We start from the raw sequence: 27,816 nt of genomic DNA, 5'->3' as shown, positions 1-27,816 counted from the left end.
CCATAGACTGAGTGGCTTTTCTCAAGGATCTGGAGGCTGGAAAATCCAAAATCAAGGTTCTGACAGATCTGGTGTTTGGCAAGAGCCTGCTTCCTGGTTTACCAATGGCCATCTCATCATTGTATTCTCACGTGACAAAGAGCAGAAAGATACCAAGTCTCCTCCTCTCTTCATGAGGGCACTAATCCTATTTATGAGGGCTCCACCCTCATGATCTAATTATCTTTCAAAGACCACCTCCAAATATCATCCATCACATTGGTGATTTAGATGTCAACATATGAATTTTGGAGACACAAACATGCAGTCCATAAAAGATGGCTATTATCAAAAAGAAATGAAAGCTGTTGGTGAGTATGTAGAGAAATTAGAATCCTTGTGCACTGTTGGTAGGAATGTAAATTGGTGCAGCCACTGTGAAAAACAGCATGGAGGTCCCTTTCAAAATTAAAATTATAAATACCATATGATACAGCAATCCCCCTTCTAAGTATTTATCCAAAAAAAAATGAAGTCATGATATAGAAGAGATATGTATACTCCGTTCACTGCAGCATTATTCAGTAGCAAAGAACTCTGAGTTCCATTTTTTCTGTGTTCTTGTTGTTTTAAATATGGTCTCTATTTTCACCTTAGCCTTTCCTCCAATGCCTGGTGATCCTTGATTATTCATTCCTATGTAAGAGTGAAACACTGATATTATTCAGAAGCATTTTGTGTGTGGGAAGTCTTATTCTCAATGGTGAGCTTCATGATAAGTAGAGCCCTTGGGAACACCTCTAACAGATCTTTTCTCTTTACCGAGTTTCCCTAAGGACAAAGCATTCAGCATCCTGCCAGGAGTGTACAAACCTGGCTATTCACATTCCAAGAGCTGTTTAGGAAAGCAGCTCTGGAACAGCAACGTTCCTGTGTAAACCTTCCCTTAATCTCATTTTCCTGGTAAGGTCCCCTCCTCTGCTATACCTGGGATTCTGAAATCCAGGGTCTCTCTCTCTTTCTGCCTGTCCCAAGAATAGACTGTCAGTGTCTAGAAGGTACTACAGAGGCAGAAGCCTGGCTGATCAGGTTACTTAAGAGGATTTGGGGCTCTTTATTCAGACTGGCGCCTTCCATTTGGAACCTTCTTTCTAAGGTTCTTCTCCAAATATCATCCATCTACTCACTTTTTAATGATCCTTCCTGCCTCTGGACATTTAATTTTCTTTGTTCTCTAAATTACAGGAGTCATTTATTGGTTTATTCTCTTCCCAGCTTTCTTACTTTTTTGTTTCTTTTGCAGATTGATACCTTTTTAAATTTTTCATTTATTGATATTAGAAGGAGAGAAAGGGAAAGAGAAGGAGACAGAAACATCAATCTATTCCTGTATGTGCCCTGACTGGGGATTGAACCAGCAACCTTTGTGAATCTGAGCAAGCTGTTTGGCCAGGGCAATGATTATTTTTTTATTCCATTCTTATTACCTTAGTGGAATTTGGGAGGGGATCATCATATTTAACCAGAACCTTCTAGATGCTAATTGGCTAGAAATTTCCCTTTATTTGTGCATCAGCCCCCTAAAATTTTAAAGCATAAAAGAACATTATTATTACTTTTATAAAACAGCTACAGTAGAAACTTAGATTTTCTCTCTTTGTTTAAGATTTTCGGTCTGGAATTTTCATGATAACTAATGTGAAAGAGACAAAGTTGGGAGAACTCTACACCCAAAACTAAAGTCACACTTACATGTGTTCTGCCATGGCCCTACACTAGGCAGTATGCCCACCATATTCATGCCGATCCCCCAATTCTCCAGCTTTGCCCCCTTTGACACAGACAGAGATAGAGGAGGTGAAGGCAGGCAAGGGGCTGTTTTGGATGCAGCAGGCAAGGTAGACCTGCCCAGCTCCAAGCCCACTCGGCTACCTCCCCCTTCACCTGTGGTTCATTGGCTTCCTCCCCAAGGCTGGTCTCTGACCAGGAGAGACTTGAGAAACACCAGCTCAGCATCAAGCCTGTCTTCCCATAGCCTGTCCCATCCTACCCGTCCCCAGATGTGAGAAAAGGAATCATGCCCCGGCCCTTTCTTCCATGTGGTGTTGATAACTGAGTCTCTACCTGGTAACCGGCCTCACATCCCAGTCTACAAAAGATGAGACCGTGGCTGGTATTGAGCAGCATTTTTCACGTGGAAGTTTCCTTCTCCATCAAGCGCTGTATTCCTCAGAAGCCACAGACCTATGCTTCTGAGTGCCTGCCCACTCAGCAACTGGTCAGCCCCCAGGTCTTACTTCCTCCTGGGCAACCCCTCCTCAGCGGCTAACCTGGCCATGGTTAGTCTCAAACTTCCCTAACCAAATTGCTAATGCATGAAATGTCCTCCTCACAAATACATCCCTTGACATGGGCCACTTAAACTTTGGTTTGCATGAACTCATCCAGTCTTTTCCTGAAGGCCGCATGTGATAGGGGGAAGAAGATAGTTCAGGGACTTAAGAATGAAAGGAAGGAAAAATGGAAGCCAAAAAACTCCACCCTTCTCCACCTTCTAGTTTTCCTTATGGCAAGCCTGCCCGCCCCCTGCTTCTTTACACACCTCCCTCCCTTAATGATCAGCCCACGCTAAGTGGTGCCTGATTCCTATAGTTGCCTCTCTGTATTTTATAATCTCTTCACTTGGAGTTCACGCCTGTTTCTCCACAGACCTCTCAGTCCTAGAGTTTCACCCCTATGAGAGCAGAATGTCCGGTTTACTTGCCTTTTAGAGTTCCTATCCCAGGATACTTCTGGCAGCTGTCAATCAATCCACTTCTCCAACCCATGGCTTAAGAGATCACGCTGTCAAACATTCTACAAAAAGAGACTCCTGAAGGTGAGCTGCATCACCACCCATCACTTGGGAGTGGCAATGGGTGCTTTCTCTCCCTCTCTATGTCAGGAAGGCATGATTGCTTCCTTCACATTCACCATGCTCAGCCTTGCTGCTTAAGTGGGCATCATAATGCCCAACTCACAGGGCATTGGGAAGAGTCAAAGAGAAAATGTGATCAAAATGCCCAGCATGTGCCTGCCACATAGTTGACAGCAGTAGGTGTTAATTCGCTGACTTCATCACCCTACCACCAGAAAGCAGGAGAGGACAGCTGGGGAAGCCCCTCGCTGGAGACACCATCACCGGAGGGGTTGGGAGGGCACCCGCACTATGGAAGGCGAGGATTGTTTACACCAGACAAGACCCGTTGTCCATTCCCATCAGCCCGGATTCCAAAGCCCATTAAAGCATTAAGAGACCATTCATCCGCCTGGAGCCACGCTGGAGCTGCGGGACCTAAACAGAAGGTGCCCGCCCCTGCAGGAGCGCAGAGCCGGGGAGGCTGTATTCCAGCAAGCTTCCTGACCTCTGAGTAAATAAATGTGCGGAACAGAGACAATAAACATTTTCTCCCGGCCTGAAATCAGATCTGCAGATGCCTCAGCCCCTCTGTGCTGGCCAGGCACAATTACGGGATATGTTAAATTTTCTTTATAGCTCGTCCTGATAGTTAGAAAGTGACCACACCGGCCCCTACAGTACCCCACTCTGGTCTGTTACCATGGGTAATGAAAGCCAGATGTCTGTCTGAAGTTAATCATCAATAGGGCTCTCGCTCAGTGAGTCAAGGAGGGCTCATCGTTTGCTTGAAAAAGCCGTGTAAAGTGGTGATAAGCCAGGGTGACCTGCAGCCTGCTGTTGGGGCTGCCACTTCAGAGTGAGATAAGCCATGTGACACCCCAGAGGTGACTAGGGAGAAAAATAAGCAACTGACAAAACCAAAACTTCACCCAGCACAAGACATGTCTCTGGGAGTCAGAGCCCTCCCCCCAGGTGCCATGGGAGGATTCCCAGAGATGTGGCAATTTGGATAGTTATGGACATCTTTGCTCAGAATCTACAGATGTCATTCAGCCTCTAGACAACAATCTCTTAAAATTCCTGAGCAAATCTCTTCCCTTCAGAAGCACGCTTCCCACCCCTGCACAGAGATATTCCCACTGTGTAAATCAATGAAATTATAACTGAATTACTCCTGTTGGCATCTAACACCTGAAATCTCAGGGCTGGAACTGATCAATGGAGGTGTCCATACTTCTAGTTATTAAAAGGAAGCATCAGACCAAGGATCCCGATGGAAGGTGGGAGGTGGGAGCCTGGGTCTGCACTTTCATTGTGACCCGTGGGTAATTCTGATACAGAGATGTGTTTTTTTCAGGAAGTGTTTCCAAGAACCATTTTTCTCACTCCCGAGCCAAACCAGTTTGAAAATGAAGAGGGAAGAAGAATGTATTTCTCTGCACCAATCTCAGAACCATAAAGACTCTAGGAGGCGTCACCTCTCCACCTGTTCTGTGGCCTCTAAGCATGACCACGAATTCCATGTGCCGGTCCAGGAAAGGAGGTCAGATCCTCTCTAATGCAATTTTTTTTTAAGAGATCAGGAGTTTTTATGAGGACTGGGCTGGGTGTTCTAACAAATGAAATGTAATCAAAAAGTCCTATGTTTGCCCTGGCCAGTTGGCTCAGTGGTAGAGCGTCGGCCTGGCGTGCAGAAGTCCCGGGTTCGATTCCTGGCCAGGGCACACAGGAGAGGTGCCCATCTGCTTCTCCACCCCTCCCCCTCTCCTTCCTCTCTGTCTCTCTTTTCCCCTCCCGCAGCTGAGGCTCCATTGGAGCAAAGATGGCCCGGGCGCTGGGGATGGCTCCTTGGCCTCTGCCCCAGGTGCTAGAGTGGCTCTGGTCGTGGCAGAGCAACGCCACGGAGGGGCAGAGCATCGCCCCCTGGTGGGCAGAGCGTCGCCCCTGGTGGGCGTGCCGGGTGGATCCCGGTCGGGCGCATGTGGGAGTCTGACTGTCTCTCCCCGTTTCCAGCTTCAGAAAAATACAAAAAAAAAAAAAAAAAGTCCTATGTTTTCAACAGCTCAACTCAGAAACTTCTATCCAAAATAGCTGTTAATTCCTGAGAACTCACTTGTTTTCTCTCATTTCTGTAACATCCCCAAGATATCATAGGGGATTGTCTTTACAGTGATGTTCAGGAAACCAAACTTTAGAGTTGGATAACTTAGGTTTTATTTTTTGTTTTGTTTTGTTTTGTTTTTTAAGTGAGAGGAGGGAAAATAGAGAGACAGCCTTCCACATGTGCCCCAACCAGAATCCACCCAGCAACGCCATCTGGGGCTGATGATCTGCCCATCTAGGGCTATGCTCACAACTGAGCTTTTTTTAGCAACTGAGTGGAGGCTCGATACAGTCATCCTTGGCTCCTGGGGCCAATGTGCTCAAATCGATGGAGCCATGGCTGTGGGAAGGGAAGAGAGAGGGGGCGAGAGAAAGAGAAGAATGAGGGTTGGGGAAAGAAGGAGATGTTCACCTATCCTGTGTGCCCTGACCAGGAATTGAACCTGGGACTTCCACATGCCAGGTTGATGCTCTACCACTGAGACAGCCGACCAGGGCTATAACTTAGGTTTTGAATAGCATCTCAGGCACTTTCCAGTTATTCTCCTAAACTCTGCTGTAGGTTCATTTAAACACTCCATTTCTGGGGTGGTGTGTTGCGTGGCCATAACATGTAAAGCACTCCCATTGGAATTGCTGGGAGGGATTTAATCCCACTTTCTCTGGAGGGAACTGTTCAATCTTTCCAGGCTGCAGAGGTAGTTCTAGTTGTGTTTGTGCCTTCAGTGCTGAAGTTTGAAATGATCTGGATTCCCGGAACATTAGCAACACCTGCATTCCACTGAAATGCAAACATTAATCAAAGCCAAATGAAAGAGATTCCGGGGCTGTGTGTCATCTGTCCCATCCACGCTCTGCTCCTCTCCCTCAGAAAGGATGATTGAGACTTGATTACAAGTTCCTTTTGATGATGCTGCTAAAAAACCGTCTGAAAAACATCATCCCCTCTCTTCACAAGATGGATTATATTGGGCAACATGAAGTCATGATTACATTGCACTAATTTTAGCGAAGTCAGACGTCTCAGGAAAGCCTGGCTCATGCCAGTCAACCGCTGCTGATTGAGTCAAAGTTCACCCAACTTGGGACAAAAGGAGAAACAGGCAACAACCTCATGTCTAAGTCAAGGCTGAGGCAGAAAGGCCAGTTTATTTCTAGATCCCACAAGCTCTGCTGCCTCTTCTGGGGACCCCCCACACCATCCCACTACCTGCTGGATAAGATGGAGAGAGTTACAGCCAAATTTATGGTGCCCACCGCTCCCCTAGCCCCTTCAACAAAGAACCTGGTTTCAAGGACCCATGATGCTAATTCCTTGCCTCCCTCACAATCTCAGTCACTCCAAGTTGAAGTGGGTCTTGTTATTCCTCCTCTACGTCTTGTTATTCCTCCTCTACGATCTGCTTTGAATTACCTCGTAATCCTCAAAAATGTGTTGTAATGTTCCAAGAGAGTGATGTCCCAGAGCTCTTTTAAAGTCTCAGTAATAGTTGGATTGTTTGGAGGTTGGTTTGTTTAGTTGTTTGTTTGTTTGTTTTCCACTTGCTAATTACTGAAGACTTAAGAAGTTTGGAAACATTCTGATCTACTCTGTGCCTTACTCTCCTGATTCTTACTATTAACTGATTGCCTGTAAGATAAGGGACTCAAGTTACAGTGTTTTGCATTTTATCATGGCTTCCATATCTGGCCTTCAAATACAGTCATAGTTATTGCATGTTTGGTTCCAGACCATCGCATTCAGCGAATATCTCAATCAAGAGTCACACAAAGTTTTGGTCTCACTGTGCATATTAAAGTTATATTTATACTTCACTGTAATCTATTAAATATGCAATAGCATTATGTATAAAAAGTGCACTGTACATACCATCATTAAAAATACTTTAATGCTAAAAAAATGCTAACCATCATCTGAGCTTTCATCGAATCGTAATCTTTTTGCTGGTGGAAGGTTTTGCCTCAATGTTGATGGCTGCTGACTAATCAGGCTGGTGGTTGCTGAGGGCTTGGTGGCTGTGGCAATTTCTTACAATAAGACAACAGTGAAGTCTGCTGCATTAAGTGACTCCTTCACAGACAGTTACTCTGTTATAGGCAATGCTGTTTGATAGCATTTTACCCATAGCAGAACTTCTTGCAAAATCGGAGTCAATTTTCTCAAACCCTGCTGCTGCTTTATCAAAGTTCATGTAGTATTCTAGATCTTTTGTTGTCATCTCAACAATCTCCACCAGTCTCAAGAGAACATATTCTTTGCTCATCCATAGGAAGCAACTCCTCATCTGTTGAAGTTTTATCATGAGATTGCAGAAATTCAGTCACTTCTTTAGCCTCTGCTTCCAATTCTAGTTCTCCTGCTATTCCCGCCCCATCTGTAGTGATTTCCTCCACTGATGTCTTTAACCCCTGAAAGTCACCTATAAAGACTGGATCGGCTTCTTCCAAACTCCTGTTAATGTTGACATTTTGACCTCTTTTCATGAATCATAAATGTCCTTAATGGTATCTACAATGGTGAATGCTTTCTAGGTTTTCAACTGACTTTGCCCGGGTCCACTAGAGGAATCATGACCTATGGCATCTATAGCCTTATGAAATATATTTCTTAGTAAGACTTGAAAGTTGAAATTACTCCTTGATCCATGGGCTGCAGAACGGCTGTGTTATAGGCATAAGAACAACAATTAATTTCATTGTACATCTCCAGCAATTCTTGGGGGACCAGGTGCATTGTCAGTGAACAGTAATTTTTTTTTCTCTGAAGTTGGAAACAGGGAGGCAGTCAGACAGACTCCCGCATGCACCCGACCAGGATCCACCCGGCATGCCCACCAGGGGGCGATGCTCTGCCCATCTGGGGCATCACTCTGCTGCAATCAGAGCCATTCTAGCGCCTGAGGCAGAAGCCACAGAGCCATCCTCAGCGCCCAAGCAAACTTTGCTCCAATGGAGCCTCGGCTGCGGGAGGGGAAAAGAGAGACAGAGAGGAAGGAGAGGGGGAGGGGTGGAGAAGCAGATGGGCGCTTCTCCTGTGTACCCTGGCCGGGAATCGAACCCGGGACTCCCGCATGCCAGGCCGACGCTGTACCACTGAGCCAACCAGCCAGGGTGAACAGTAATTTTTAGAAATGAATTCTTTTTTCTGAGCAATAGGTTTTGGGAATGGATTTAAATTGTTCAGTGAACCCTGTTATAAACAGGGCATGTGCTGTCATCCAGGCTTTGTTGTTCCACTTCTAGAGCACAGGCAGAGTAGATTGAGCATAATTCTTAAGGGCTCTAGAATTTTCAGAATGGTAAATGAGCACTGGCTTCAACTTAAAGTCACCGGCTGTATTAGCCCCTAACAAGAGAATGAGCCTGTCCTTTGAAGCTTAGGAGACAGGCGTTAATGTCCCCTCTCTAAAAGGACAACTATGAAAGTCCTAGATGGCATCTTCTTTCAATATAAGGCTGTTCCCTGCATTGAAAACCTACTGTTTAGTGCAGGTGCCTTCATTGAGCATCTTAGCCAGATATTCTGGGTAACCTGGTATAGCTTCTGCATCAGCACTTGCTGCTTTACCCTGCACTCTTATGTTATGTTCCTTCTTAAACCTCATGAACCAACCTCTGCCAGCTTTAAATATTTTTTCTGCAGCTTTGCCATCTCTCACAGCCTTCATAAAATTAAAGAGTTAGGGCCTTTTTCTCAATTAGGCTTTGGTTCAAGAGAATGTCATGACTGGTTTGATCTTCCATACAGACCACTAAAACTTTCTCCATATCAGCAATTAGGTTGATTTTCTTTCTTATTATCTGTGTGCTCTCTGGAGCAGCGCTTTTAATTTTCTTCAGGACCTTTTTCTTTGTATCCACAACTGGGCAAACTGTTTTTGCGCAAGAAGCCTAGCTTTCGGCCTAATGCGATTATTGACATGCCTTTCTCTCTAAGCTGAACCATTTCCAGCTGTTGATTTAAAGTGAGGACATGAACAGCGTTCCTGGAGGGAACAACAAAAGCAAAGGTTTTAAGAGTGAAGAGGGTGAGGCTGATTGGGAAGATGGCAGAGTGGGATCCACACATAAACGCACACGCTCAGAGGCCAGCCTCCCCACGTTGCCCCAGCCATCAGAATCCCTGACCTGAGCACAATCTTGTCTGCTTTCCTACTCTCCATGGTAGACCCTCAATGATAGCCCCTTCCTGGCAGGGGTAGAAGAAATTGCACTCTGTCCATGGTCTGGAGGCTATGGACGGCCTGAAATAAGACCCCCACCAAAACACCCAGAGTGTGGTAGTAAGACACACCATCAAAAGGAGTTTCTACTACAAATTCGTTGGACTTTCTAAGGGGTTCTACCCTCCCTTGCTAGTTACTTTTGGGAAAAAGTTTCTGCCCATGTGATCAGTGCTTTGTTGTCCTGTCTTCTTCCCAGACTCTTTCAAGAATGAGTCTTCCATCACCACCAAAAACAAATGACCCAGCAGGAACTATGGCAGTTGCAGTGACTCAAGTCACTGCCTTGGAGGCAGCTCAGGGCTCCCTGTGCCCCCCCCCCCAAAAATGAGGGCTGCCAGCTGAGACTCTGCTCTCTCCTTCCTCGCACCTCTCTCTAGTCACAAGCAGCCCAGAAAGCTGTTTAGCAGCAAATGAAGCATTTATCCCTTAATTCTCAGATGTATGTGATCTGAAAGAAATAACAGAGAAAAAAATATCCTGAGGACGTCAGCAGGAGGGAAATGTGGACAACAGATGCTGCTACTTGTTTCTGTCCCCGTTTTATCTTTTAAAAATACATGTAATATGAATAATGAGGGAGAACTAGTTCCAGCTTTGGGTAAAATCAAAAAGGGGTTATTTTATAGTTTGGGATGAACTTGTTAAATTTCACGGTTTTTGCTACTCAACATACTCCATTAAGTTATACAAATCTAGAGCTGGAAAAGAACGTGAAAGGTGACCTACTCCAGTTCCTGATCACAAAGCTGGTGAATATGCATCTAGGCTAGATACAAAGCCCTTTTTCTTTTATATTGAGTTTAAAAGTCCTCCGCTCCCTGCCATGCCAGCCTCATTCTACCACTTAGAGAGTCTAAAATTTTTCCTTAGGTCCAAATATTTATTCACTCAATTTATTGACCTAGTAATTGTCTCCTGAACACCTATCAAATACTATTAAACAGCAGAGATGAAAAACACGATTCCTGAATTTCATTTGCATGACTCGGTGCACAGTGGGATATGGAATACTGCAACAGAGGTACCTGGAAGGCATGGCGTGAGGGTGGGATGGGGAGAGAGCTGTGAAACCAGACTGGGGAGGAAACTAAGTTTTGGATGTACATCATTTTAGCTCAAGCAATAGAAATACAGTGTGTCTGTAAAGACATGGTGCACTTTTGACCAGTCACAGGAAAGCAACAAAAGATGATAGAAATGTGAAATCTGCACCAAATAAAAGGAAAACTTCCCAGTTTCATACCTATTCAGTGCAGTTCAATGTGGACTTATGCACAGATTTTTTAGGGCTCCTTAGGTAGCTATCCCGTATAGCCTCTACAGACTCGTCACTGACTGATGGCCTACCAGAACGGGGTTTCTCCACTAAACTGCCGGTTTCCTTCAACTGCTTATCCCACCGAGTAATGTTATTCCTATGTGGTGGCGCTTCATTATAAACACGCCGATACTCACGTTGCACTTTGGTCACGGATTCGAATTTAGTGAGCCACAGAACACACTAAACTTTCCTCTGTACCATCCACATCTCGACTGGCATGGCCGTGGGCTACTCCGCTGTATACACGGTGTTACGTCATCATCTGCACATGCGCACATGCTGCCACATCATCCTACAGAAACTGGGAGGGTTTTCCTTTTATTTGGTGCAGATTTCACATTTCTATCATCTTTTGTTGCTTTCCTGTGACCAGTCAAAAGTGCACCATGACTTTACAGACACACTGTATATCATCGCAACAGTATTTGTATAACATTCTTAAGTTTTAAAAAGATACTCACGACAATCTCCTCATTAACTTGCATATAGCAACCAGGTGAGGTGGGCCTTATTAGTATGCCTGATTTATACATAAGAAATTGAGGCCTGGCCCTAGCCAGGTATCTCAGTTGGTTAGACCATCATCCCGATACACCAAAGTTGCAGGTTCAATCCCCAATCAAGGCACATACAAAAAGTGACCAATGAATGCATCAATAAATGAAACAAAGATTGACATTTCTCTTCTCTCTTTAAAATCAATCAATAATATTTTTTTTAAAAAGTGAAATGAAGGCCAGAGTTTAAAAAAAAAGGAGTGACTAAATTGGAAATTCATGTCTCTTGCTCTCTTCTCTCCCTGACCCGGTTTTCATATTATCATTCTAAAAAATAAACTCATATTTTAGAGCTTCTCTGGGATCAGGCATTGTGTGGTGTTTGGTGGGGGTTGGGGGGAGAAGGCAGTGGTACAAAGATGAATAAACTTTCTAGAAGTTTATTATCTAAGAAAGGAAGAACCATATAATCACACACAAAGAGAAAGCTTTTTCTTTCTTTTGGTCAAACTGTGTGCACCAAAGACATAAAACAGTGGTTGGTACCTAGTCCAGGGAGGGAGACATCCCCACCTTGCGGACTAACGTGGTGTTACGAGAGGGATGGGCGGGTCTGAGCTTTGCAGATACCAAGCAAGACCTTGCTGCTCAGGAGTAGGGATCACATTAGAAAAGAAGAAGAAAAACTGCAATTTTCTATGCTAGTGGTTAGAAGCGTGGGTTGTAGAGTTAGTCAGAGGTGGGTGTGAGTCCTAGTCCTGTTCCTATGTAGTGACTTTGGATAATTTATGCATGTAGGGTGTTCATCATGGGACAGAATATGCTGATCTCAATGAATGGTGGAGATGATGGAGATGGTAGTGATAATGGAGATGGTGATGATGGTGGTGGAGATGGTGATGATGGTGGTGGAGATGGTGATGATGGTGGTGGAGATGGTGATGATGGTGGTGATGGTGGTGATGGTGGTGGTGATGGAAATGGTGAAGGTGGTGGTGGTGGTGGTGGTGGTGGTGGAGATAGTAGAGATGGTGGTAGTGGTAGTGGTGGAGATGGTGGTGGTGGTGGTGGTGATGGAGATGGTAGAGATGGTAGAGATGGTGGTGGTGGTGATGATGGTGATGATGATGATGATGGTGATGGTGATGGCAGTGGTGGTAGTGGTGACATCATTGGTAACATCATCACCATCAATCCCCATCCCCTCCGACACCCCAGAGGGGGTCCCTCAGGCCACCCCCTTGCCGCTGCCACTCTCCCAGGCACTAATCTACAAGCCTCTACTTCCTGTCCTTTGTTCACCACTGCAGGTCCCTGCATTTCATAGAACCATTTCCACGAAACTGCCTTTCCTTCAGGATCTCCCCGTTTTCTAGAACTTTCTGTGAAATGGACACCCCTGGGAAGGACAGGCCTTCTTCCCAAGGGCCTGGACAGTACTTGCTGCAGTCCCCAGCCCTTCCTCCCCAGGCAGGAGTCAGAGGGGCCCTGGGTGCTTGACATCTGCCCCCTGCAGGCTGCCCCCTGGTCTGCTATTACTTAGTGCATAGCTCTGGGCTGCGCTGTTAGCAGGCAGAGCTGTGGGGGACACAGCTGCCACAAAAGAGACACAAAGAAAAATGTGAAGCCAAGTTGAAGTTCTGCAGCTGAGACCTGGGAAGGAAGCAGTGTTTCTAGTTAGAGCCCCACAGCCTCCCCAGCAGCCTCTGCATACCATTCCCCTCCCCCTCCCCCCCACGATCCCAGAGTCACCTACCCCCTTGAAGGAAAGGCCAGAAGCTGTGCCAAAAAGGGCCTTGGCCAGGAGTCAGGACCCTGGGGCGCAGGTTGGAATCTGCCACTGATGAGCTGTAAGAATAATGACAAAGGATTGAATTTTCCAGGACCTTCATCTGAAAATGACTAGACTAGCAGACCCTCCAGCTGTAACCCATGGTGATTCGGTAACTGTCCTTTCTCAGCACATAATTATACAGACACACGCACACGCACACACAGCCACTCACCAGTAAATTACGTTATTTTCTACTCTCCTAATAGTAATTGAACCATCAAGTTTGATGTTAAGAGCAAAAGGATGCTTAGTTAATACTATAGACAAAGTTTACTCTCTATAGAATATGAAGTGTGATTTAACCCAATAAGAAAACGCTCAAGCTGGGAAAAATAAAAATTGTGTGGAGAGTGGAAATAGACAAGTCACATAAAAGTAGGTGTAAACAGTAAACAAAATTCAGAAATACTCTTTCTTCTATTAGTCAATGCCGGTTAAAGTAACATTGATATACAGTGTGTCCGTAAAGTCATGGTGCACATTTGACCAGTCACAGGAAAGCAACAAAAGACGATAGAAATGTGAAATCTGCATCAAATAAAAGGAAAATCCTCCCAGTTTCGGTAGGATGATGTGGCAGCATGTGCACGTGCACAGGTGATGACATAACACCGTGTATACAGCGGAGCAGCCCACAGTCATGCAAGTCGAGATGTGGACGGTACAGAGGAAAGTTCAGTGTGTTCTGTGGCTCGCTAAATTCGAATCCATGACCAAAGTGCAACATGAATATCGGCATGTTTATAACGAAGCACCACCACATAGGAATAACATTACTCAATGGGATAAGCAGTTGAAGGAAACCGGCAGTTTGGTGGAGAAACCCCGTTCTGGTAGGCCATCAGTCAGTGACGAGTCTGTAGAGGCTATACGGGATAGCTACCTAAGGAGCCCTAAAAAAATCTGTGCGTGAGCCCACATCGAACTGCACTGAATAGGTATGAAACTGGGAGAGTTTTCCTTTTATTTGGTGCAGATTTCACATTTCTATCATCTTTTGTTCCTTTCATATGACCAGTCAAAAGTGCACCATGACTTTACGGACACACTGTATTAAGACACAGTATAAACTCCCCTGAATCAAAACAGAAACTTTCGCATCAGAAATAGACAAATGGGTCAATGAGAGAGAATGGAGAGAGCTTGGGACGACTATAGTGGTCCCTCATCTATCTCAGGGGTTAGCTTCCAGGATCCCCAGATAGGTGAAAATCTGCGAAGTAGTGATCTTATATTTATTTTATTATTTGTATATATTTTAAGGCTTTATAAACCCTCCCCACACTTTTATAAACCTTTCCCACACTGCTGTTAACGTTTCCCACACTTATTTTGCTTATTTTACCGCAAAAATAATTAAGATAATAAACATATAAAAATACCTACATACTGTAAAATCCTGTGATATAGTGAAAAATCCACAATGCAGATTAGATATATACAATTTAAAAATTCGTGATACAGTGAGACCGCGGTATGGCAAGGGATGACTGTAATGTGAGTGTGGGTTTGTGGTGATGTGTGTGGGTGGGTGTACAGTTGACATATGATAAAGGTGACAAGGGGACACAGATTATTCAGTAGATGCTTCTGGAGGCATCAGACCCCTCCTGGACAGATATAGAGTCAGTTCACAAAAGAAGTAGCACAAATGTCTAACAAGCACTTGAAGAAATGTCCAAACTTACCAATAATCAGACAAATCAAATTAAAAAACACAGAATAAGTGCTGGCGAGATGTGGAGAAAAGGGAACCCTCCTGCACTGCTGGTGGGAGTGCAGACTGGTGCAGCCACTGTGGAAAACAGTATGGAGATTCCTCAAGAAATTAAAAATCGAATTGCCTTTGAACCCAGCTATCCCACTTTTAGGAATATATCCCAAGAACACCATAGCATTGTTCCAAAAGGAGAACCCCCATGTTTATGGCAGCATTACAATAGCAAAGATATGGAAACAGCCCAAGTGTCCGTCAGTGGACGAGTGGATTAAAAAGCTTTGGTACATATATACTATGGAATACTACTCAGCCATAAGAAATGATGACATCAGATCATTTACAACAACATGGATGGACCTTGATAACATTATACTGAAATAAGTTAAAACTAAGTACTATATGATTCCATACCTAGATGGGACATAAAAATGAGACTCAGAGACATGGACAAGAATGTGATGGTTACGGGGGGGGGGGGGGGGGGGGGCACAAAGAAAACCAGATAGAAGATGATGGAAGACAATTGGACTTTGGGTGAGGGGTATGCAACATAATCAAATGTCAAAATAATCTGGAGATGTTTTCTCTGAACATATGTACCCTGATTGATCAATGTCACCCCATTAAAATTAATAAAAAAAAATTTATAAAAAACAATGAGATAAAAGTGGTAACTTTTAGAGCCATCAGCAAAAAACAGTTGATGAGAGTATAAACTGATGTGACATTCTGGAAAGAATCTGCCAGTGTTTAAGAAAACTGCATGTGGATTTCTCTGATCCAGCAAATCCACTCCTAGGTACAGACCCCAGAGAAGACCCCACACAGGTGGTAAGTGTGCACAAACAATAGCGTTTTCTGTGACACTGTTTATAGTTGCAGGCAGTCAGAAGCAATCCAGTTTTTGATTACCAAGAGAATACCTTATGCACAGGAAATGCAAGTTGTGGCATACTATGCAGTAATAAACTAGAAAACAAGGATAAATCTCAAAAACATATGAAAAGCAAGAAACAAAATGAGAGCTATAATGCAATTCCACTGGTGAAAAAAAGAAATAAAATATCAAATGCATGCACTAAACCACAATATATGTTTTACAAGAGCATAAATTAAAGTACACATTAGAGGATAGTCAAAAAATAGAAACCTCCAAGCAGAAGGGTTTTAATGCAGAAATTGAGGTGCTTTCAAAACAGTTGGAAGGGAGGGATGAAGGGTCTGGTAGACCACCACTAGTTCCCAAGTTCACTACCAGCCTTCATGGAAAAAAAAACAAAAAACAGGAAGTTGGTACTGTCACCCACAAGAACTATGGGAAATGCCATTGCTGGTTACAGCTGCATTAGCACTGGGGCAGGCGATTTATGGGAGAAGCTGCAAGATCTCACATCTGCCAAAGGCCACACATCTGCCTGCCACGACGGAAGAAAAATAATGGCTCTCTAATTCTAGTGAGGGCATCTCTCGCCAGTAAAATATAAACTGGAACTCTTCTAATATGGGAGTCTGGAACATGTAAGCTTCTCACTTAGTGATGCAGGGGAGTACTTGGAAGGGGGTAGGAATGATGCTGGATACCAACAGATGCTCCTCTGGTTGCACAGGACCCACACACACCCTTCTATATTTAACTTCCAATCAACAAAAGTATCGGCAGCATGCGTTCTGCCTAATGGGATACAATCATCCCTCATACAAAGAAAGGGGCATTCATCCTCACCATGAATGTAACATCATCATTGCAGCCTTCATCTTGTTCATTGGCAATTCCCCTTCAGTATCATGTAATCGATCTAAAAATAATGTGCTTAATCACAACAGCAAATCTTTACATAAACCAGCAGGGGAAAGGGAGAAGGGGAATGGGAATTCTATATTGCTTTATACAGACAAAGACATAAGCATATAACTCCAGACGAGAAAATGTGGATAGCTGCTTCCATCACCATTTCTACAACTGATCTCAAGATCACACTTGGTATTCTAACTCATTTCACTACCTATTGCATGCTTTCTTTGTCCTGCAGCTACCACGTCAGCTGGCCATGACTCTCAAGCTAGTCCACTGACCCAAGACTTTATTCCTGTATTGGGATGCTAGAGTCTTCCATTAAATTTTTCACTTGCCTGAAAGTACTAACAAGCACCCCTAATTCCCTGGATTTCACATACATGGCTCTGATATAAAGCAGCAACCCTATTTGAGGATTGGTCACTTTAGACAATACAGGGAGACCCTTCTTTGTCTCTTGGATCAGTGACACGAGGACAACAAAATGAAGAACTTGCATTGCATTACAATGTCCCCTAAAGAAAGCTTTTCCCACTTGGGGACTAAGATGGCTACACCAACAGAACCCCAAGTTGCAGGCATGTGAAGAAAATGTTTGCAAGTACCCCAGGAAGAATCACAGTTATCAGGAGCCATGGTGCAAGAAGCCCTCACTCTTCTTCCCCTCTTTGCTCCTAGACAAGTGCATTCTAGCTGCGTGAGAACACACATCATGAATGGGTCAATGATTCAAAGCACATCCTGTATTTCATAGTACAGTTCTCCACCCACACAAGCTTTGCTCTTCTTGCTGGCACAATAATTTAGTCTTTACTAAGCCATGCTGCCAGATGTTCCTGAGGTGGAGGGCAAAATTATACCAGGGAATCCTGTAAGCATAAATGCACTACCACACTTTTTCACTGTAAACATGAGTCCCTTGGTCAGAAACAATATTGTATGGAATGCCACATGGTGAACAAGGCATTTTCCAAGTCCACAGCTGGTGAAGCTGGCAAGAGCACTGCAGGCAGGGAAAGCCAATTCATATCTGTGATAAATGTCTATTCCAGTAAGGACAAAAAGGCTGTGCTCTTCTTGATGTCAGTGGTCCAATATAATCAACTTGCCACCGGGCATCTGAGGAATGATGTCATAGAAGGCTTAGACCAGGGGTCCCCAAACTTTTTACACAGGGGGCCAGTTCACTGTCCCTCAGACCGTTGGAGGGCCGGACTATAAAAAAAACTATGAACAAATCCCTATGCACACTGCACATATCTTATTTTAAAGTAAAAAAAACAAAACGGGAACAAATACAATATTTAAAATAAAGAACAAGTAAATTTAAATCAACAAACTGACCAGTATTTCAATGGGAACTATGCTCCTCTCACTGACCACCAATGAAAGAGGTGCCCCTTCCGGAAGTGCAGCAGGGGCCGGATAAATGGCCTCAGGGGGCCGCATGCGGCCCGCGGGCCGTAGTTTGGGGACCCCTGGCTTAGACTTAGCTTCTGCTAACAGGAAGTCAGGAACCAGCACTGTCACAAGCCTTAGCTAGAGAAAGTCCATGGTGTTGAGCCAATGCCTCACATGAAGATGTACTCACTGGGAAGATTTTTCTTACCTATTTGCCTTTACTTACCTTTCAGGATCAACATTGAGCGGTACTATCAAGCTCCAACAATCCATTGCCAGATGGCACTAGCCAATAGTTAAGTCAAGCTCCATTTTGCTTTCTCAATCAACCGATCCTGAATAGTTTTCCATGAGTTCATAGAAATAGGTCCAGAGAGAGGTGACAATGCAGTTAGAAGTAGCTGTTGTATATTCAGTGTCCCTGCAGACTAGATGATGCCTGAGAAACCCCTATCAGTTAAGACAAATGGTTTCTTGTGGAACTAGAGACATGCACAAAGAGGGAATAGAAGCGCTTTTTTTTTCTGTGTCCCCCTAAGTACAACTAAAGACTCAGGACACTGTATATAAAATATACATAAGAATATTTTGAAAAGTGAAGATAAAAGGGAGACTCTCTAGGGACCTTAGAAACTGGGTAAGTGGCACGTTCCTGTGTTTTCTCTTTGCTTGTTATATGCCAGACTTAGAGCCGAAGAAGTCAGCAACTCAGAAAGATCAATGGGTACAAACCAAAACTGTCCCCAACAAAAGTCTGCTCTCTCTAGCCAAAGAACCAGGAAAGGGGAAGCCTCACAGTAAGATGGAATGCTTTTAGACAGTAACTACTCTGCTCTGGGCAAACACCACAGGAATAAAAAGTAACTTCACCACTCCCCATGCCAGCAAAGCCAGAGAGGGGAGCTTAGATGGGCTCTGGTCTTAGTTACAGGTCTGTAGGGAATGAAGAGTCTTGAGGAAAACTAGGATCTCCTTTTAAGAGACCTGCTCCCAATAAGGTTATTGCAGGCTTTGCCAACAAGAGAAGGTTAGCGTCCCCGGGGTCAGGAAGGAGCTGCTCAGAAGAGGGTGCCAGTTAGACATGGGGCTTTGTCATTAGAGTCATCCCACGTTTTCTGCATGTACCCAGTTGACTTTGCATGACCTCTCCCTTTGCAAAGCAATGTTACAATTGTCACATATGACATAGCAAGGCTGTGAATTCAACCTGCAATGTAATTCTGTAAGACACAGGATCAAACTGTGGTTTTGACTCTTTTATACACTGTCCCTGCAACTGTGGTATCTAAGAAATTCTTTTAGCTCAGTCATCCAAGCTCTCTGGTTCCCTGACTACTTTAATCAGATGATTTAAACTCTCTGTACCAGTCATAAGCCTTCTGCCCATCCCAGTCTCCCTAGTCATTATTCCCATACTTAAAGTTTACTGCAACAGTCACTTGGTCACTCAGAATCTTATCTTTGATAGAAAATTTCTTGTAGGCAACAACAGGTGATAATTTAAATAATGCCTTTGCCATTGCATGCCATGGATTATTAATATCCACGTCACTGGCAATTACATCGTCACTGGCTTCCAACTGTAAGTAGGTCACATAACAAATCCCATATATCCATATATGAAGATATATTTCATGCAACTTCCACTGAAACCAAATATTATCAGTCAAGACTCAGTCGGAAAACATTAGCACACTATGTATTTCAAGCAAGAAGGGATTGAACAGGGGGAGTTCAGTACTTAAAAATTGATGGAGTTGACGGAGGGATAAAGGTCAAGGAAGGATGCTTCTACCTCTCCTAGAAGTAGGAGGTTCCTGTCAACAGGTCAAAACTGAAGGAAATTACTGTTGAGGTTCAAGCTGATGCAATAAAACACGGTAAAAATCTCATCTGTCTAAGCCCTGATGTCTGCGTGCCACAGAGGGAGGAAAATTAATGACATTTGCATCTATTCTATCTTCCAAATCTTTAATTAGTACCCCTTGTTGCAAAAATAGAAAGTGGAACCTCACTGTCAAGAGATTCAAAAACCTGTAGTTCCCAGGATCCTTGGGGAAAACAGACAAGAAAGGTAGGATTTTCAAGACTGAGTGGGAGTAGAAATTGAAAGAGAAGGAGAAAAAGAAAATAAATTGAAACAAGAAAAAAGCTCTGTATAGACAATGACAGTGTGCACTGAATTAAGGAATATAAATAGGTCAATTCTCTGCAACTGAGGACCAGTGGAAAAAAAGGAAAAGAAATAAAGAAGCTCATTCACTATGTATATATATATACACACACACATTTTCTCTCTGGAAAAACAATGTGTATATTCATATCAAAGTATATTGATAGATAGATAGATACATAGATAGATACATAGATAGATTAGATTGGATAGATAGATAGATAGATAGATAGATAGATAGATAGATAGATAGATGATAGATAGATATAGATAGATCTTCTTACTTTTTCTTCCTTACTCAAAAGAAATTATTCAAAAGAGAAAGAATATTTTGTATACGTTAAAAGCCTTTAACTAGGCCCTGGCCAGTTGGCTCAGTGGTAGAGCGTCGGCCTGGCGTGCAGGAGTCCCCGGTTCGATTCCGGCCAGAGCACACAGGAGAAGCGCCCATCTGCTTCTCCACCCCTCCCCCTCTCCTTCCTCTCTGTCTCTCTTTTCCCCTCCCGCAGCTAAGGCTCCATTGGAACAAAGTTGGCCCGGGCACTGAGGATGGCTCTGTGGCCTCAGGCACTAGAATAGCTCTGGTTGCAGCAGAGCAATGCCCCAGATGGGCAGAGCATCGCCCCCTGGTGGGCATGCCGGGTGGATCCCGGTTGGGCGCATGCAGGAATCTAACTGCCTCCCCATTTCCAACTTCAGAAAAATAAAAAAATTTAAAAAAGCCTTTAACTATTAGGTATAAGGAAAGTATACTGGATCCTTGATGTTCTCCTGAGAATGAGTATTCAAGATTTGCAGATTTGTTTACTATTACCTTTAATTTGGTCAATTTTTGTTTTATGTGTTTTATTTTAAGGCTTTGTTATAAATGATATACAATTTCAGAATTGTTCTCTTTTTCTGATGATTGACACTTTATCATTTCCAAACCTCTTTTGCTACTGTAAGACTTCTGGACTTTCTGTCTACTTTGTGTATTGTTATAGTTATTTCAGCTTATTTTTTATTATGATTATATGTCATATTCTGTTTCACCCTTTTATTTTCAAAATTTGTATTTATATTTAAGGTAAGCATCCTGTAGGCATCATATAGTTTGTTTTGGTTTTTAATCCAGTTTGCTATCTTAGTCTTTTTAATAATGACATTTGGTCCATTTACATTTAGTAGATCTATTAATATATTTGTACTTAAACTACCATCTTACTATTTGTTTTTATTTATCCCACTTACTATTATTTCCCTTTTATCATCTTTTCTTGGAACTATTAATAAATATTTTATTTAATATTTCATTTCTCCCATATTAGCTTGTTAGTCATATAATTTTCTTTTTACTAATTCATTTTAGTGGTTACCCTCAAGATAGAACATCTATCACTGACTTTTTAACTTCTAACATAAATTAGAACTTTTATTTCCCAAAATGAAACATGGACTTAAAACATGTTAAATTCCATTTCTCTCCCTCCTTCTTTTTGAGCTTTATTGTCATGTACAGGGTGGGGCAAAGTAGATTTACAGTTGTTCGTATGGAAAGTAATACAAAAATTAAATAATAATGCAAGAACAAACTTTTACATACTCACTACTGCAAACCTACTTTTGTCCCACCTTGTATTTTATTATACATATATTTTAAATTGCATAAGACATTATTATTGTTTTTGCTTTATTAAAACAATAGTAGTTCACATTTGTCCATATATTTATATGTTCTATTATTTTATGTTCCGTTCTACATTTTCTTTTCCATCTGGAATCATTTTACTTCTGTGTGAAAAACTCATGATAGTACTTTTTAGTGTAGTATGCTGATGACAAATCATTTATATTTTTATATAAATATGACTTTATCTTTACTTTAATTTAAACATATTCTCCGGGTATAGAATTCTAAGTTGACAGTTATTTTTCTCTCAAAACTAAATGCATTATATACCCTTGCCTTCTGGCTTTGATTGTTTTCTCTTGAGAAATAAGCTGAAAGCCTTACTGCTGTTCCTTTGAAGAACCCTCTCAATGTTTTTCTAGCTGTTTTCAAGTTTGTTTTTGTCTTTGGTTCCTTAAGTCTTGCTATGATATGCCTATGGGGTATCGATATGTCAGAGCTGTTTCAAACAGAGAGATCACATGGCTTTCCCAACTGAGCAGGAACAGGAGCAGAGAAAACATGGTCATCCTCTCCACAGAGGCTGTCAGAAGATACCAGCTTTAATCATGAGTCCTCCTGCTATTATTTCCCCTATAATATCACAATAAGTATCTCTTTTTTTGTGCCATCATTAAAAATGATGTTTAAAAAAACTATCAGGTAGCCAAAATCTTGTTCATGATTAAATGTTAAAATAAACAAAGAATAATCTCTTAAAAAGGAGAGACCTATGCCTAGAAAGACAGAAAGGGAAGACAGCATACCCCAATGCTAACAATGGCTGTCTTTCAAAGGGGATGGATGTGCATTTATAGGTAGTTATTTCTGGTATTTTATTTTGTGAAACTTTCTGAAATTAGCTTAATATTTTATAATGAAAAAAAGAAACTGTTAAACAAACAATATCAACTCTAAAATAACAACAACCACAATATGAGTCTTCCTTCCCATTTTCATTGATCCCAGCTTGTATGAGACAAGTAACCTCATAGTCCCTTCCTCTCCCTCTGCATTCTCCTCAGAAGAGGTCTCTATGCCTACAGTAGGCAAGGAAATTAATCCTGGCCCTCACACTTCCTCAAATAGAGTTCCTCTTGTCCCCAAGATTTTAGCCACATGTCCAACAACTCCCTATGCCATTTGTCCTGAAGGACAGACAACTTAGTTACCAACCTTATCATCTTTGGGCCAATAAGACTTTTATTGGATAAAGACATTTCAAATAAAAAAGTGAATGTGCCTGACCTGTGGTGGCGCAGTGGATAAAGCGTCGACCTGGAAATGCTGAGGTCACCGGTTCGAAACCCTGGGCTTGCCTGGTCAAGGCACATATGGGAGTTGATACTTCCAGCTCCCCCCCCTCTCTGTCTCTCCTCTCTCTCTCTGTCTCTCCCTCTCCTCTCTAAAATGAATAAATAAAAAAATTTTAAAAAAATTAAAGAAAAAAAAAGTGAATGAAAGAATGCCAGATGGAGTCCTGTGATGTTCTTAAAAGACACAGGCATAAGAATCAAAATGACACTTCCAGTTCCACTTCCAAATGAGAAGCATATTTCCTAGACTTATCCATGGCAAGAAAAGCCCAGGGGACATTGCCTAAAACACGACAACACAAAATGACTAAGTTGCCATCTATACACCAAAGACTTTTCCAAGATGAACCTAAGGCCAAGATGCAGAGAATCCTGAGGAAGGGAGAGACTTTGGCCATTCTCTTTAGATTTATAGACTAGACCAGTGGTCGGCAAACTCATTAGTCAACAGAGCCAAATATCAACAGTACAATGATTGAAATTTCTTTTGAGAGCCAAATTTTTTAAACTTAAACTATATAGGTAGGTACATTCCTTATCGAGGTAGCACCTGCATGTGATATTTTGTGGAAGAGCTGCACTCAAGGGGCCAAAGAGCCACATGTGGCTCACGAGCCACAGTTTGCCAACCAGGGGACTAGACTAACATTAGATATCATCTTGTTCAGTTTTAAGTTTTACCCAAATGTTTTTGTTTGTATATTTTAAATGAGTGAGTTTCAACTGTCCTATATAAATCTCACCAGACATCCCAAAATGTAAGTACTGTATGTAGCAAAGATGATGAGAAATCGACTTTTCCCCATCCTTCTAGGGCATTGAGGAGTTACAGAGTCTGGTGTAAGAACAACTGCTCTGACCCAACCCCACCTCTTGCATGAGAAAGTCCAAGCTCTGAAGTGCATATGGTTTGTTCGTGGTCCTGGGGGTATTCACTAGCAACTCTGAAACCAGCCCCTGGTTCCCTGCTGACATCCCAGTGATTGCTCTGTGATACCTGGAATTCTCAAACTGGGCCACCCGTGTTCCCAGTGGTACCCAGTGAGTCAGGGATCCAGAGACCTCAAGATAAACAGGCACATCTTGAAGCATCAGCTTGCTTCAGAAAACTGGTGTCGATCTGGAATAAAAGAAATCCAGGTATTGTGTGTAAAGTGCATATTTTGCACAAGATTGTAAAAGAACATTGAGCCTTCTCAGAACCACTACTGATTTCAGAACTAAGTTCCCCCAGAGTTGCATATTTGCTTCCCTCTGCTCTGATGGAGACTTCAGCTAAAAACTGTCAAGCGTTGCTCCGCACCAAGCAGCTCTCACACTCTTCAGTATGTAGCCCGAATTATAGTTGTGTGACCTTGGGCAAGTTGCTTAACCTCTCTGTGTCTCAACTTCCTCACCTGTAACATGGAAATGATGGTAGTACCCACATCCTGTAGCTATTTTTTGCTTAAACAATTTGTAAACCACCCAATATATATATATTACTGTTTTTACCATTAGTGCTACTGATACATTTAATTACTGTGCTGTCTATAATTAGCCTAGAAAATAATACAGATGAGTGTGCTGGGTAAACTTTCAAGAATCTCCAGGGTATAAGGAATTATTATTATCATAGTTGGCTCACTAACAGTAATGCAGTCACCAGTCATAAAATCAACATGAATAGAATATTTATCCTTTATGAAATCCTGATTGTTGTTCTATTTGGGGAATTAAAGAGAGCTGCCCAAATTGAATCCCAGGAGAAGAAAACTGCCTTGGAAGAAAGATGACCCTGAGATAAACAACCATAAACAGACTTCAGTATCATCATTAGGGCAGTAAATTACCCTTCAGAAACGCCAGTTGACATCTCCACGACCCAACACTGATGGGAAAGTCAACCCTACCGGGGTGAAATAATTGGGGGAAAATACTGCTGGATTAGATGTCATCTGATGAGTTTATGTTCTGCAATAATTTAAACAGTCATTTAGCCTCCCAATCCTGCCTTACCCAGCTCTATAATACTTAATATTTTGTGGTTGCTCTTCTTCCGCATTAACTGCTGGCTCAGGGTTGGTTTAAATAAACTGGATTTCCTGAGTGTGATTTGAGATCAATTAGCCACGTGGATGACCACCTTCCCACCAGGTTCCCACTGATTTCTTGTACACACTGCTTTATTCTAAATGCTTAGAAGCACTTTTCAACAGCAACTCAGTTCCACCGAGAAAAGAACTAATCATTCATCTGCTGGCCCAATCAACCAGAAGGAATTAATTCACTTACCAGATTGTGGCATGTACCCTGTCTGTCTGCAGCATAAAAAGCCAAGAGATAACCCAAGTGTCTGATTCAGAGCAGAAGGGGCAGCCTGAGAACAGCCAGAACTTCCATCAGCCCATCTTCATGGGTTTTATTGTGGTCCATGTCCGCCTGACCACCTCCCTGAGTGCACACAGCAGCCCAGTGCAGCTGTCTGGTTGCCTGGAGTCATTCATGAAATTCCACTTTCATTTCTTTCTTTCTTTCTTTTTTTATTTTTCCACAGTCAGAAGCAGGGAGGCAGTCAGACTCCTGCATGTGCCCGACCGGGATCCACCCAGCATGCCAACCGGGGGATGACATTCTGCCCAGCTGGGGCATAGCTCCGTTGCAACCAGAGCCATTCTAGCACCTGAGGCAGAGGCCATAGAGCCATCCTCAGTGCCTGGGCCAACTTTGCTCCCATGGAGCCTTGGCTGTGGGAGAGGAAGAGAGAGATAGAGAGGAAGGAGAAGAGGAAGGGTGGAGAAGCAGACGGGTGCCTCTCCTGTGTGCCCTGACCGGGAATCGAACCCAGGACCTCCACACGCCATGCTGACACACTACCACTGAGCCAACCGACCAGGGCTACTTTCATATTTTTATATGGATGATTTTGCATTTGCTCTCTGTCATTCTTTTTTTGTTTTCTTGTTTGCTTCTTTTTCTATTGCTGGGTTTTGTTTTTGTTTTTGCCCTTTCTGTACCTGTTTATATGATGGAGCAAATACATAAGAGAAAAAATAAGATAGCTTAGAAATTAATTCCATGGAGTGAGAATGTATAGTCTCCCCTGCATGTTGGGGGAGGGGCACAAAGAAAGGTAGCGGTCATTCACTATTAAAAATGGGACAGCAGCTAGGTGTCTTGGGGTCTGGGATGGGGATGATGAGTTTTATTTCTCAGGATCTAAAGGCTGTCTTTCTTGTTAATCTGTGCACCAAGTGTCTTCTGAAAGACCAACCAAGTTCACCAAGTGTCCAGTGTGACAATTTGGCTTCTGAATCTGAGTGAGGCACTCAATGTTCCCACTGCCACTAAGGATAAGAAAATGCCAAAGGTAAAGGGAATTTAAAGATGATCAAATCCAACCACACTATTTTACGGATGAGGAAACAAAGGGCGGAGAGGTAGTTATTCATCTAAGGCTTCATACCAGGTACATGGAGTGATTTTCACAGTAACATACCCTCCAAGTCCTATGCATCCTGAGCTTGTCTTGAGTCCCTATGGAGCTCAGAGCCCTGTCAGTGAAAAAAAGGACATTTCCTCAATGGGTCTAGATCCATGGAACCTCCCATGATGACAAGAGTCTTCCCTTTGATTCAGAAAATTTCCACTTCAAAAGATATATTCTAAGGGCAGAGATGCGTGTAAAGTTATATGTAAAAATAGCTCAGCAACTTGTAATGCTAACCTCATCTTACAAAAATGATCTCAAAATTATATATTTTGATATAATATATATGTCCTCAACCTTTAAATTACAGGAAAAGAGAAAGGAGATTTGAAGGACAGGTACCAATTGTGAGAAATCTTTGTTTCTGGTTAATTGGATCATGAAAGGGGTTTTCCTCCTTGTACATTTCTGAGTTTTATGTATACTGATTCTGTTTGATTTTAACTTTGTAATTGGGGAACAAAACATTACTTAAGATAAACCTAATATATGAATAAACATTTCTTCGTTTCTGCTCTTGGACAACCCCTCTACAGAGTGTGTCATTGAACCTGGTTTTCCAGCTCATGAGTGACGGACCCCTGCCGCCACCACCACCAACCTAGTGACCCATTAAGATACCCAGCTTCTGGAGGCTGCATCCTGCTTCCTGTATCTCCTGCAAATTTCAGGTTCTCAGGAGCAACTGAGTCCTACCAGGAAGGGCAAGACCACCGGAGAGGCCAGAGTTTTAGTCCTGAGCTCCAGCATTCTAATATCTTAGCATCTGAGGCCAGACAGAACCCTAGCGCCAACTTGCCTTGACAAGCCCATTAACCATCAGCTTGAATCCTTCCTATGCTCGGCACCCCCGTTCCACACTCGACTTTGGCCTTCTCTTGACCTTGCTGGAATCAGCTTCTTCAGCCAGGTCAGGTTCCCCAGTTCAGAGCCCCATTCCTGGTCCCCACTTCCTCTGGTGGTTCTCACAAATCCTCCAACGTTCAAAGCATGGCTGGAAGATAGCAGCAGTCCAAGGGTTTGTGTTTAAAGTAATACTTAGCAGGGATGGTTGAGTTTTAATGAATAAATTCTATTTCACCACGGACACAGACAGCCATGGGCATATTCTATGAGTTCTTGGCACTTTATGGCTCCAGGAGACATCACGGTATAAGATTAAACCTTTGTAATGTTTGTAATCTGGCAGGAATGAGATGAGGACAATACATCACCTGGTGAGGATGTTTCTTTTACCCCTTTTCATCCCAGCAATTTCAGGAAGTTATATAAGAGATTTAAACATAACTGGAGGCACTCATCTTTCTAAGATTGTTTCTGGGGAATCTTAAAAAAAAAAAAAAAAGCAAGCTCAAGAAAAAAACAGAGAGCCAAAGGGGAGAGACAAGATGGCGCTGGAGTAGGCACACGTACCAGCATCTACCTCCCAGAA

General features: G+C 42.8%; 1 pseudogene; it reads right to left on the bottom strand.

The window, feature by feature from the left end:
- Positions 1-6,884: 6,884 nt before the first annotated feature.
- Positions 6,885-27,816, bottom strand: part of LOC136388162 (tigger transposable element-derived protein 1-like) — a 59,041-nt pseudogene continuing 38,109 nt past the window's right edge.

This window comes from Saccopteryx leptura, chromosome 1 (assembly GCF_036850995.1).
Source record: "Saccopteryx leptura isolate mSacLep1 chromosome 1, mSacLep1_pri_phased_curated, whole genome shotgun sequence".
In the NCBI taxonomy this organism is placed as follows: Eukaryota; Metazoa; Chordata; class Mammalia; order Chiroptera; family Emballonuridae; genus Saccopteryx; species Saccopteryx leptura.
Note: the sequence above shows the minus strand (reverse complement) of the source record. Positions and strands in the feature narration are given on the sequence as shown.